Source organism: Pomacea canaliculata, linkage group LG3 (assembly GCF_003073045.1).
Source record: "Pomacea canaliculata isolate SZHN2017 linkage group LG3, ASM307304v1, whole genome shotgun sequence".
Lineage (NCBI taxonomy): Eukaryota > Metazoa > Mollusca > Gastropoda > Architaenioglossa > Ampullariidae > Pomacea > Pomacea canaliculata.
Genome location: NC_037592.1, coordinates 29,518,500 through 29,532,058, shown reverse-complemented (window position 1 = coordinate 29,532,058; position 13,559 = coordinate 29,518,500). Strand labels below are relative to the sequence as shown.

Genomic DNA, 13,559 nt, shown 5'->3' with positions numbered 1-13,559 from the left:
TGATTGATGATGATAATGATGATGAACTCATTTTAGGGGGACGCTCAAAACTTGCAAACCCGACCAGGAGATGCAGTTGACGGCAACCCTGGAGGCAGTGACCAAGTCCACCGATCCCAAGTACCTCCTCCCAGCCATCAAGAACGACCCCCGAAGTGTCAACATCAACTCGCAGGGACCTCCCATGAGCAACACGCAGCCCACGCCCTCTAGCGGCCTGAGTTCCGGAGCTGAGAGTGCTCGCCCCTGCGGCCTCCTCGTCCTCGTGCTGCTGGTGGAGGCAGCGGTTCGCGTTGCGCTCTCCTCATCCCAGTCTCCTCGCGGTCCTCCGCTCTCTTCATGGCCCGCTGCCCTCGGGCCGCAGGTGGGCCCCAGACGGTGACTGGCCAAGGTGGCAGCGAGGATTCTCTAGGTCTACTGTCGTTATGTGTGTCTGTCTCAGCTTCTCGTTATGTGTCGTCAGCTGACCTGAAACATTCCGTACTAAGAAGATTCATCTACCTGTCACGACTGTCCCTGCGGTGTGCTGGCCAACTGTCACAGTATTTCTGGGCGCGTGCTAGGTAGCTGTCACAACTCTACTGCGGCAAGCTACCCAGCTGTCATGTCTGTTTTACTATCGAATGCTAAAACCCGTTACCTGGTTGCTGACACCATTAAGTGCCAAAAACGACGTCACAAGACTTACATCGCGATTTCAGCATGGCTGCCGATGCTAAAAATAGCGTGTCTACACGCATGTCACAGGGCGTGTGATATCCACAGATAGACGACATGTCAAAACAGCTGTGTCTACACTCAAAGCGAGTGATGTCACAATATGTTGCCTTGACTGGAGAAATCGGATTTCTTTCCCGGATGAGGGCTTTTTTTTTTTTTAGGGAATCCGTGCAGGCAGTTGTTCCTCCTGTTTTAAAAATGCTTCGAGACATAATGCTACAAATATCTTGCTGTCAGGATTGTTTTTTGTTGGGTGGTCTGAAAATTGTTCTCGCCAAATTTGTCCATGTTCAGAACCGAGTTAGTGTTTGCTTCAACATAACTCATACCAACCAGTGTTCTAAACTTGGTAAGCTCTCCAAACTCCTAATGTTATAAGGTTGGACCAATCAAAAGAGTCTTGTACGATGGGGACTGGGGTAGAAATTTTCGTTCACCACGCGATGACATCTCAGGAAATCTGAGAACGTATCGTTGCACAAACAAATTCACAGTCGAGAGAGCGATAGAGAATGAGAGAGAGAGATCGGTGACTGGTCTTGATTAAGGGAACCTGTGTGGACTGTACGTGTATAGTCACTAGGGGGCTCGAAACAGATACATATGCAAAAAAACAACAACAAACAACAACGCAAAAGGATGCTTTGTCACTTAAGGACAATCACTTTCAATGCTGCAAAGTTTCTTAGTGTGTGTGGCCTTTGTGTCTCCAAACCTTATGAGAACCTTCGACCTGTATGCAGGATTATAAAAACTAAGGCACTGATACGGTGTGGTGTTTACTCCCCTCAGTTTTGTACACAAGTGGATAAGAAAAATATAGTCAAACTGTTTGTATTGACTGTTAAAAACATTTTATTTGTGCATATTTAGTGATCATTTAATCACTTGTATTATTTACTAGCTCTATTATTGACCCATTGTGTCACTGTTGTAGATAATATTTTAATGTTTATTTACACACTTCTTGAAATGTTTTTGTAGCTAATCAACGTTCTTTTATTTACCTCCTAAAACTGACCGCTTGGTTGCCAATCGAAAGACGGATTCTTTGAGGCATGTCCAATTCCTCCTTGCTGCATTTTACTGGAGAGAACGGTCCTTTGCATCTTGCTGCCGCCTCCAGCAATCCGGCTTTCCTAACACTTTCAGAACTCAGCATTTTTTTGGGTTTTAAAATGTCTTACCATATCATATCCACTGACGCATTGCAAACATTTGTGCCAAAAAATAAATGTGCTGCTTTTTCTAACGTAGATGCGCTGTGCTGGTAACACGAAGACTTTGGAACTATACACATGGAAATGATATTGTATGTTAATATTCCGCAAGGAAGACATTCACGGACCAGTCCACAAGAGTAAAATGAGCGTTTAGTCGTTATTGTTGTTGTTGCTGGTGGTGTTGGTGGTGGTGGCGGTGATAATCTAATGATAGTTGTGTTGAAATTGCCTAGACAATGTTATGTCGCAAAAGCAGTTACCTTCACGAGTGCTTGCGTGTGTTGCGCACATTTTTGGATACTGTGAAAAGTTGAGACTAAGGAGTTTTCAGAAGGAATCTTCATGAAGACTTATGTGCCCTTGGAAGCCTTGGCAAAGCATCATTCATTCGCCTGTTAGGGTCAAGTCGTATCTGTGACTAGTTTGTGGTTCAGCGAGTTTCTTTTTTGCATAGTAGTGTTGTACATACAGTTTTAGTTGTCAAAGATTACCTAACTGCAGTTAAGTGGCCAAGCTGTCAGCCACAACTGCTGTGTGACCGGTTGGTTTTTGTTTTTGTTTTTGTTTTTGTTTTTTTTTTTTTTTTTGTAAGAGCATTAATTAGAGATTCTGACAACTGTTTGTGCAGCTTCTACAAAGAAGAAATGTAGGTACCGCTCGGCTTCTGCCCTAGAAGTGGAATTTAGTCAGCAGAATGGTTGAAGATGAGGGTTGGAATTCTTATCCAGTCTGTAAGCTACATACAGTCCGGTCAAGCCTATAACCTCGGACTCAGCTGGCCCTATGGGCTCCTAGTTGTCGTGTGTCCATGGGTGGCAGAGGTCAGAGGTTATTAGCTTGCGCCGTATTAATGGAGGATTACAGGCTCGAGGTGAAGTCCCGCCGTGGTCTAGAAATGGAATGTAGATCGCTCTAGATTAGAGTTGAGTGTTACTGACCCCGTATAACTAATTGCTTTCATGTGCGCGTGACTGCGAAGGTGTGTACCTACCTGCCTACAGACCTGTCTGTCTGTCTGTCTTATTTACACATGTATCGCAGACCTGATATTTTGTGGATAACATGGCACTTGAACGATTGATGAAGCAGTTCCCTTCACGGCAATAAAAAACTCATGTCAACTATCAAGTGTTTCACTGGGTGTGCATGGAAGGGGGCTATATCTAGACTTTAGTCGCTGACGCTGCTAGGTTACTCGAGTGGACACTGTCAGTGACGCCGTTACATCAAAGAAAAAACGGCCTTAATGAGACACTCACAAGCACGCACTCATACACAAAAGACTCACCATCCGCCAACGTTTTCCGTTTTCATTCATTCATACAAAGAAATAGCAGGTTTGTGATACAGAACTTTCTTTGTTCTTATTCGTCAGCTCGCGTTCCAACCATTTTTTATGTTGCAAGGGAGGGAACATAGCAACTAAGCACTCTGACTAACATTTCATAGTTGTTTCCCTTATAGAGGCTATCGTTCCACTATTTGCTTGTATTTTTGAAGTGAGAGAGAAAGAACTATTGCATATGACAATGTTTTTATCTACGAAAGAATACGCAAAATAGCCGGCCTATAAAATAAAACTTTTAATAAGAATAATAATTTGTACAGAGAAATATTTTAGCCAGCATTACACTAAACAGTATCCACGAAACAGTCAATGATTAATTCCAAGACTCGCTGCGCTCTGGAAGTAAAGGGCAGCAACTGCAGATTTAACGATGAAGCCACGTCGCCGATTATCTCCAGAAAACAAGGGTTAGTGATATCATTGATATATTTACCAGGGACATCGTATTTAACAGGGAAAGGGTTATTGTCACTTGAATTTATTGACTGCGACTCAGGATCGCTTCAAACTTATATGATGAATTTCCAGAGTGGAAATCCAGACAAAAAAGTCTTATCAGTTCACAGTCAAATTAAAAAAAAAAATTAAATAGAAATAAAATGCAAGAGAGAAATGAGTTTTAAAAAACATAGCTGATGTAACTACATACAGTGAGACCCAACATTTTTATTCAAATCACAATATGACCAAAAGACAGAAGCAAAATTAAGGAGAGCTGATCCCTAGCCCTAGCGAAGACAGATAAGGGGACTAAACTCATTTTCCCTAATATTGTACAATAGTTTTCTCCCTTTGATAACGTTCTTTACGCAGCTTTATACACCTCACAAAGAGAGAGCGATTATTATTTATTTCAACGATTGTGATGTGAAAAAAATATACACTTTTGCGTATGGTTTTTGAGAAGAAAAAATCTCTTAGTTATGATTTGGCTCAATAACGAGATGCGTAATACATTGACAGGAGTTGATGTACTTAGATTCATGATAATTTTAGTCACGAAATTTCATAGCCTTAAGTTTATTTCAAAACGAAAACTATTTTGGATCTTCATTATAGGCGCTTCTATGGTTGAAAGACCCCACCTGTGGTCAAGGCCTGCAATATAAATATTTCAAAAGGTTTTCTTATTACAAAAATTGGCTGATTTGGAGAGGATGATTATTTCACAAAACACTCCTTTTTAAGCTTGACTTTTAAAAATCAATCTATTGAGTTTGAGTATTATGGGAGACATTCGTGAATATTTTAGGAGTAAAAATTCTATCAAGTGATTGACCTTTTAGTATTTTAAAAATATACTTTTCGTATATTTTACCCCGTATTCCAACGAAAGGACTCATTAGGAAGCGAAATCAACACATTCTATTTTCATTTCAGTTCAAACAATTTTACTGCACTACTCAGAACATTTATGAAAGGCCTAATTGAAGGTTCACTCTTAGAGTCTCAGCTAGTAGAGGCAAAGTTTATACTCAAATGAGAAAAGTTCCTCCATTTTTGTAGAAAATAGCGAAGAGAGTGAAAGGGAGAAGGCGGGTTAGAAGATTAATTCATATTTCATTCCATCTTACCTTAAGCTGTTCAATGTCGAAAAGAGAAGCCAAAAGAGGCTGCAAACTTCCAGCATGCACGCATGCACGAGAACTAAAATTTTAGATTAGTCGTCTCTGTTTAACCATCCGGAGTATGCGTGTTGCTTTATGACTGATGATAAACAACGCTTCACGAAGGTGAAATTCAAGATTAGCGCACCTGGCAGTTTACCTTATCTCACCTGATGCAGCCAAAGGTTTAGAAACGGAGTGATGTCTGTCTTTCATGGCTAACGTGTATCGACTGTTGAGCGTGGATTCAGACGATTTTCCCTCCTGGTCTAGCTGACCCTTGCGCTCTCGCGCATGCGTGTTTGTTGGGGTGGGGTAGGTGATGGGGAACTGCACGTGCGTTAGTTTCGTCAAATATTTTGTTGTCAGTGGTAAATGTAGAATTTTAAAAACTCTCTCTCTCCCTCGTTTACTCTATTTCTGCCATACTCACTCCTTCTTACCCCTGCCTTAATCCCTGCCTCCGCCAGTCTTATCAGACGAGACTTCAATCACTCATATTGCTGTCTGCACTGGTTGGCCGGCTTGGCGTCAACCCAAGTGTCAGCTAGGGTTAGCTCCCCTCGATAACCTCTTTGTGACGCTTGAATGAGCAACCTCCAGACGTGGACGACGACGACGACGATGATGATGATGAGGAGGAGGAGGAGGAGGAGGAGGAGGAGGATGCAACCACCTGATGTGGTAACTAATACATGAACTAGTATTTGTAAGCATCGGGTTAAAGATTATGATGGTAACGGTGTTTAGGTGGCAAAATGGCACATTTTCCTTTCATTTAGGCTTACTTCCCTTTATTTGTCAAATCGTCGGTTGATGAGGAAGAGACGTTACATGACTAGTCGGACAGACGGATGGACTGGGTAAGTAGGCGGATGGTAGAGACCTGGACGAAGAGGACGCCCTCACAAAAGATAGCCTTAAGAAAAGTGGGGACTCTAAAACCTCATGCCACAAACAACCTACAAAAATGGTTAGAAGATGGCCTTTTTTATTATTTTATGAAGACATTTGATTTTTTTATGTTCTTTGTGCTTGTTGGTTCACTTACACAGAGAGAGGGAGAGAGGGGTGGTTAATGAACCTAAGTTTACATTGATGCTCATCCTAAATTTGTTCATTTAATCCCAATTAAAAAGGAAAGAAAGAAGGAAAGAAAGAAAGAGAGCTAAATACATAGTATGTTGATATGAGCAGATGGACAAAACAAGAAAAAATACTACAATACACATTAACAGTGAACAGACAGACAGAAAGAAAGAAAGCTACAGTTCATAACAACTGTGTATCAGACAGATTCTAGAGACGCAGAGGAGATGAAGGGGATGTCAGGAAGATCGATAAAGGAGAAAGATGGACAGAATGATTTAGTGACAGAATGTGTTGGAAATGTGACTTTACTAGAGAAAGTTTCTCTTTCCCTAAAGACGGATGTGTAAATCTTTTTTGGGTTCCAATGTCTTACAGACAGAACTCGGCCAAAGAGGCTAGACTTAGAACAGGTCCAAGGACACGTTGTCTGGACAACGAGATAGGCAGAGAAAATGTCAAACGTTCGCTCAACTGTCTCGTCTACAGCCCTAAGCGTGCACGAAACCATATTAACATCACAGACACTTTACTTTAAAAAAATAATAATAACAAGTACAAGAAGCCAATAAAATCTCTCAAAACTTTCACGAACCATAGGTCAGCAAGAAGACAGACAAACACGACAGACGAGAGCAATAAAGAAGTCGGATCTATGCAGGTCATCTTTCAATGTAATGAAAACTTTCCAAAGCCGTCCCTACAAGACGACACTTTAATTTGAACCTGTCACTTGTCTCCGACCACTGCAAGTGGAGACTGATAAAGTTTGAGACAGACCGTTAGGGTTTGAGACTGGCTGCTACCTCCAGTGGTAGAGAGCCAGACATCTTCGAGAAAGAAGAGGCGAGAAAGGGGACGTAACTCATCAAGCGAGCCACGTAATTTCCTCCGACCTCTGGGCGTGTTCATCAGATGATGGCGTCAGCACGAGCTCTCGCGAGAAGCATGGGTGAAATTGCCTAGCTTCTGCGTATATGGAAAAAGAAAAAAAATTAATAAGCTCTCACTGAAGCTCAGACAGACAGATGGACTGGGAAGCAGGAAATCAGTAATTTATTCCGAGCCATCAATGGCTATATTATGGCATAGCAGCAGGCCTCAGACTGACACCACATGAAGAAAGATGACAAAACAGCATGTTTAAGACGAGATCTGAACCACCAGACAAACCCAGTCCACAGAGACACACAAACATGATCTAAATGTTGTATATAAGAATTTTCTCGAAGACTTTCAACAAGAAAAATAAAAGAAAATCTTGTTGTTTTATAATGTCAGAAAACAAATAATTCAGAAAAGATATTTCATCTTCGAAACAGACACCGATACGATTTTCTTGTTCCTCCTGATTCCACACACAAACTTTATGGAAGCCACTCTGCGATGGGAGACAATTCCTTTGTCTACTGTAGATGACAAAGTTATGAGTTTCTTCCCTTGAAGAAAGTACATGACAACAAATGAGTTCTTTATGTAGTCTAGTTATCATCGACAGATTAAGACCTAAGATGTTTACCAATTAAAATACTAGTGTCACTTGTCAGTAATCCAATGTGCAGTGTAATATAATATTCTAATATTATGTATAACATAACATTGCAATATAATGTGTAGGGTAAGATCGTATTCTCTTACACCACGGTTTTCACGAACATAATAAGCTAACATAATATGTAAAGCTTTCTATTAATTTCTACTGGTACGTCGAGAAATTTTATCTTTTTTTTTCATAGCACTAGAATATGCTGATGTACCGATTTTGATATCTTGCTTTTGGGACACGCAGCACCTGAATTGAGAAGAAAAAGGACAAAAGTCTTTATGTCAAATCCTTCTGGCAAAGAGTAAACCGAACACCAGTGGGTTAGCGGTCCTGACTGGCAGGAGGTTAAAGGGGTACTTACCCCGGTTAATTTGCTTAATCATCCAATTGCCTCTGCTTGCCGAAGAGCGAGCAAAATGATAAATTGGGCTTAAATGATAGATGCTGACAATCTGAATCATCTGATCAAAATGTCGGGCTGCAAAGTTTATTTACAGTCATTACTTACAGGTCTGAAAGGTCAGACCGGCCGCCATGTTGTTGTGAGTATCGTCACGATCGAGAGCTGACTGTCACTCCTGATTTGGAGGAGGAGGAGGAGGAGGAGGGGTCGTCAAAATGCGGGAATCGTCGATTTAAAGATCTTGCAATGATAAAAGCAACACAGTGGTCCACGCGTGACCTTTTTTTTAAGGATAAGATGCAACCAAGACAAGGCTCTTTATACTACTCTTAACTTTATCTTTCACAGATTGTGAACATAATTCGCAGACTGCAAGCTCTAAACCAGGGTCACGCTGACCAGTTTATTACCTCTGACATTACTCCAGCATCGTTCGATACTCTTCCTGTCCAGGGTCTGTCTCGCAAGGCCTGCTGGCCTTCATGAGTCACCCCTAAGCTGTTTTAGAACATGATCCTAAGTAATAAGCGATGCAATCCAAATTTTGATTGGTTATGATTCAGAATATCAGCCTCTATCATTTAAACCCAATTTATTATCTGTAATCAAGCAGCGACGATTGGGTTAACTGGACAAAGTAGATTTTTGCATCTCTTCGTCCGCGACCACCAGACGAGGCTGTGGCTACCTGATCACTGACTGAACAAGCACGGATCAACGTCTTTTATTGGCCATAAAGTTTAATCTTGGAAATAACTTCCTTTCAGTTTAAGGCCTCGATCGTTTTGTCTGCTCGGACACCAAAACCCTAATCCTCAATGAAACCCTCATCCTAACCCCAAACCCATCTTAGTCATAGATGTCAATCTAAGAGAGACGTTAACACTCGCGCGCGCACACACACACACATACATATATTATTAAAAGACCTGCAACGTTCACACCGAAAAGCTTTGGCTCTACTCCCTATGATGTAGCAGGCTGGACCAAACCAATCATCATTTAAACTGTTTAAAGTGCTACAGTTTCATTGCACATCACAAAAGAACGAATGACATGTGTCGAAGACGCCAGTGTATAAAAATTGTCGTCGCCTGGAAGATGATCAGATGACTCAGCCATTGCCTACATACCCGCTTCCCACGTCTTATTCTACTCCTTCTTCCTCTACCTGCTTGTCATCGTGTGCCTTTGTCCGTCTCTATCTCTCGTTGTTTCGCTCTGATTTGAGTTGCTACTCTGCAGACTGCAACTACCTCAAAAGATATTCTACAAATCACAAGTCACCGTTGGTCACATCACAGCTGAGTGTGTTTTAATCTTTACTCTTTGTTTGTGTGTGAGATAGAGAGTTTGTGTGCATCTTTATATCTTACTCTTGGTGTGTATCTGTGTGAGAGCGTGCGCTAATTTATATTTTTGCGGAGAAAGGGCAGTTTGAGATTGACGGACGGACACAGAGACACAACGAATTGTCGCGACGACGGAATGTAAATGAAATGCCAGTTTTCACAAAAAAATAAATAAACAAGCCTATTGTCTTTTCAAGCAGCGATCGCTTGCAGAGTGGAAGACGTCAGACAAGAAACAAGCCGGCAACATGAACGTATTCACATCTGACATTGTCTCCAGGGAAACGGGTTTCTTTTATCTGTGGAACAGCCAAGATTTGGAGACAAGACGCCGTCCTCTTTTACTGCACTTAACAGCAGTCTTTTCCTTATTTTTTTCTTTCTCTCTCTCTCTCCCTTTCTTTATCTCTAGATTCCTTACCCCTTCCACAGTTCCACACGAGGAGTTTAAGAGAGAGTGTGTGTGTGTGAAACAGAAAGATTTTGCCCTTTACAATGTATGTGAGTTAGTAAGAGAGAGAGATGGAGAGAGTGAGTCTGCATTTCTCTGTAACTTTATTAGTTTTCTTTATTTACCTGTCTTCCTTTTTTGGAATGAAGGGAAATGGAACTTTTTTCGGATTCTTATACAGTTTTTCTTTTTGCGGGCAGAAATTTTTGTTCACTTGTTTGTTTGTTTGTTTGTTTGTTTGTTTGTTTGTTTGTTTGTTTGTTTGTTTGTAGTGCAAATGCGTACACATATGCTTAGGGATGCTTGTGTGTCACTCATCCATGCATTTCTGTATTCATACAGGCATTCGTGCTCAGACAGACAGGCAAACCGACTGATAGAAGGAGAGACACCGCAGGCAGGCACTCACCCACACAGGCAGGGAGTTGCTTCCCTTTAACAATGTATTTTCCTGACATGCGCGATTGCATCTGATCCGCAGTATATTCATCTTTTGCCAGCATATTACCATGCACAAAACGCATGCCATATTTTACATTTATCTCTCTCGCACAATCTCGCACGTTCTTACTCCACGGTGAATCATTTGTCTTGTAGTCTTTATCAGCGGCTCACACACATCACTCAGATTCCATCAATAGAGGTCGAGGCTCACGCGCAAAGTTGAGGGTATGCATAAAACGCACTCGCGCGCGCGCGCTCCCACGCAGGCGGACTAAGACAGGCAGACGGAGGGAGAGGAGAGAAAGAGGGGGTGGGGCTCAGAGAGAATGAAAGAATCTACCCATGATGCTGTGGGCTAGGCGCAGACACTATCGCAGAGGCATCCCGTGATTAATGGCGCGGGGCTGCCGAAAAGTATGAAGTCGTAAGCAGCCCCCGCCATCACTCCATTTGATCGCGTTGGTAAGCTTGTCTTCGGTAGACAAAACCATAGTCTGTGTTTTGTAGGTGAGGCCATGCCATCTACAGGGTACTTTATAGCTCGCGCTATATTGGCGAATGCGGGTGGAGGGACTGTTGTTTAACGCCAAACCTGCAACTCCGGCTATAACAGAGAAAACATCCAGCCTTGTAAACAATTGCCACATACAGAGAAAAAAAGCGTGCCAGAGAGATTTGAACCCAGGACAACCAGTATTGATGACGTGTTAACCGTTGCGGCACCGGACCGCTCGCTATGCTGACTAGACTATACTTGCTGTTCTGTGTGCAAGAGCGAAAAAAGCGATGGGCAGTTTTAATTAATGGCTCCAGATCTGTGAGCAAGGCTATAGCTAAAATTATGTAGGGAAAACCATGATTGCTGTTCTTAGGCAGGATCGTAGCTAACAACAGGAAAATAAGTTTTTAGTAAGAAATACCATAGCTGGCGTTCTGTAGGCAAGACTATAGCTAATATGTTGTAGGCAGGATAATAGCTGGCATTCTGTAGGCAAGACTATAGCTAATATGTTGTAGGCAGGACAATAGCTGGCATTCTGTAGGCAGCGACCAAGCAAGCATGCCAGCAGGGCGCCACCGAGACATCAGAGCGCAGCTGCTGCAGTCAGTCCTAGAATTGCCAACACGGCAACGCACGTGCTGGGGTACAACTGCTTGGATTTCTCACCCCCTCTTCCTTCCCACCCCCACACACACAACCACCACCACTTTTTTTCTTCCCTCCCTCACGTTTGCCCACAACAACTCCCCCCAGCTACTCAACGCAGTTGTCTTTCTTTGCCTCCAGCTCCTTCCCCTTTTCCCTTCTCCGACCCCTTTCCCCCTTCCACACACGCACACACACTCTGCGGCTTCTTGAGTAATTTAGCAAATAATCTACCTGCTTATCGCTATTTTGTTTGAAAGTTTTTGTCGAGGGAGGATACAGTGGCAGGGCTCCCTGCGGCATTCCGTGCTTGACGGCCGGAAGACTTCTTCCCCTCCAGCCAGGCTTCCCATGGTAATCCTCCGTCTCCGTCAGGCTCCCACCTGTCCTCGACATTACTGCAGTCAGCTGCAAGGGCCGCTCCTCCTCCATGTTATTCTTTCCTCAACGTCCTCCGTTTGCAAGAGAGAGAGTGTGCGTGTAAAGGAGAAGGGTGTGGTTAAATGAGAGAAAAATACTATTACTAACATCAGTGATGATATTTGCAAGATATTAATACATCCCCTTGTCTAGCCTTTGTCCAAAAGACAGAAAAATGAGGTAAGCAAACAAAAAAATAAGAGTTAAAAGATAATATCCAAGAGGTAGAAAATATGATATTTCTACATATCTGCTAAAGACATGATGAGGGGAAAAAAGAAATAAAGAGAATCGACGGCGTTATGAGAGAAAGAGAAAGAAAAAGAAAATTAATAAAGATTTGAGAAAGAGGATAGACTGATATTATAGAAATAAACCTCTTTGGATCTCCTACTTTGAGATCGAAATGAACTACACTGTACTTTAGACACTAGACCAGTAATTGTGGAGAGAGAGAGAGAGAAAATAGAAAGAGAGAGGGAGAAAATCGAGGGATAAAAATTAACCACTCTTTGTCGTTGGATCTTAATTGTAGTTTTTTTTTAAATAAACGATTTGCTAAACCTGTACAAATGTAAGCACTAGCAGTGATACAAAAAGGAAAACCATTAATTAGCCCTGTGAGAGGCGAGGTCACGCAGGCAATAAGCAGCTGGTTGTTAATAAGCCGGGCGATGCCCGCAGTCGACAATGAGGCTCAGGCTCTCAACTTAAGTATGAGTAATAGAGATGATAGAGTCTCACTCTGGACACCACTACTTAGACAGGCCACGTTGATATATGATATCGAATATACACCGGCGACTCCTGCCGCTACATCTGACGCAGCGGAAGAAAAGATGAAATAAATCACTCACCATCTAACGGAAAACCGTCTTGAATTCAGACCTTCTTCATCGCCTCTCTACTCTTCTTTCTTTTTCAACTCTTGTGGGTGGGAGGAAGAGTCCTCCGATTTCATATGTGCATGGTTAAATTGTATATTGGTCTGGCAGGTGTGCTTGCATCGTCTAAATAGTCCTAAATTCCAATGTCGATAGTCTCAGGTGCTTCTGCTCCGGATTAATAGCCGACCGTTTGACTACTTGGACAAATTTACAATTTATGCGGGATTTTTTTTTTCTAGGGGTGAGGGTTGGTGTGGGAGAGGAGTGCTAAGGTTAAAGGTCTGAGAGAGTGCGGTCTTGTCAAATGATTTGAGTTCCGATGAGTTCAGAATATGATACTGCTTCTAAAATCCTCAGAACCTCTGAATAACCAGCTTCCGTACCCGCAATACAAGCGCACGGCCATTATCTTTCACCACGGACGCACCTTGTTAACTTGGTCTCGACTTTTCCATTGGCTGTAACCTTGACAACGTAAGTGTATTCGTGTATATTGATGTCTTTTTTAAAAAAATATCCTTCATGGTCAAAGTTAAAAGCTTGTATTTCGAGAAGTGGAGGAGACCACTCTCTACTGATTCTTGCAATGACTAGAACTGAACTCGGTTTAGTTGTTTGAATAACAGAAAATGTACACTCCAGCCTTATAGAATGTTCTGTTGTATCCACTCACTATAGCCACCTACAATTTTTTTTTTTTTTTCATTTAGTTCCAAACATGACATTTAGCTAAAGTTTGCAATACTGTTACAAAGGGCATCGGAGTCAAATATCTACATGGAGAATTTAATAATAGGAGGAAAAATTACTAACATAAACGACACATTTTACAACTCACGAACTCGTTGAGAGAGTCGAACTAATTTGAAGAAAATAAAAACAATAAAGAGGTGGGAATTGAAGAGCTAATGAACCGTAGTGG

The 13,559-nt window shown here is 42.1% G+C and overlaps 1 protein-coding gene across 2 annotated transcripts in view; it reads left to right on the top strand.

The window, feature by feature from the left end:
- Positions 1-3,064, top strand: part of LOC112559332 — an 85,622-nt gene extending 82,558 nt beyond the window's left edge. For both annotated transcript variants that reach the window (XM_025230475.1, XM_025230476.1), the window contains one exon: positions 37-3,064. The gene's annotated coding sequence lies outside the window, so the exon portion shown is untranslated. The remainder of the gene's footprint in view (positions 1-36) is intronic.
- The last annotated feature ends 10,495 nt before the right edge of the window (positions 3,065-13,559 follow it).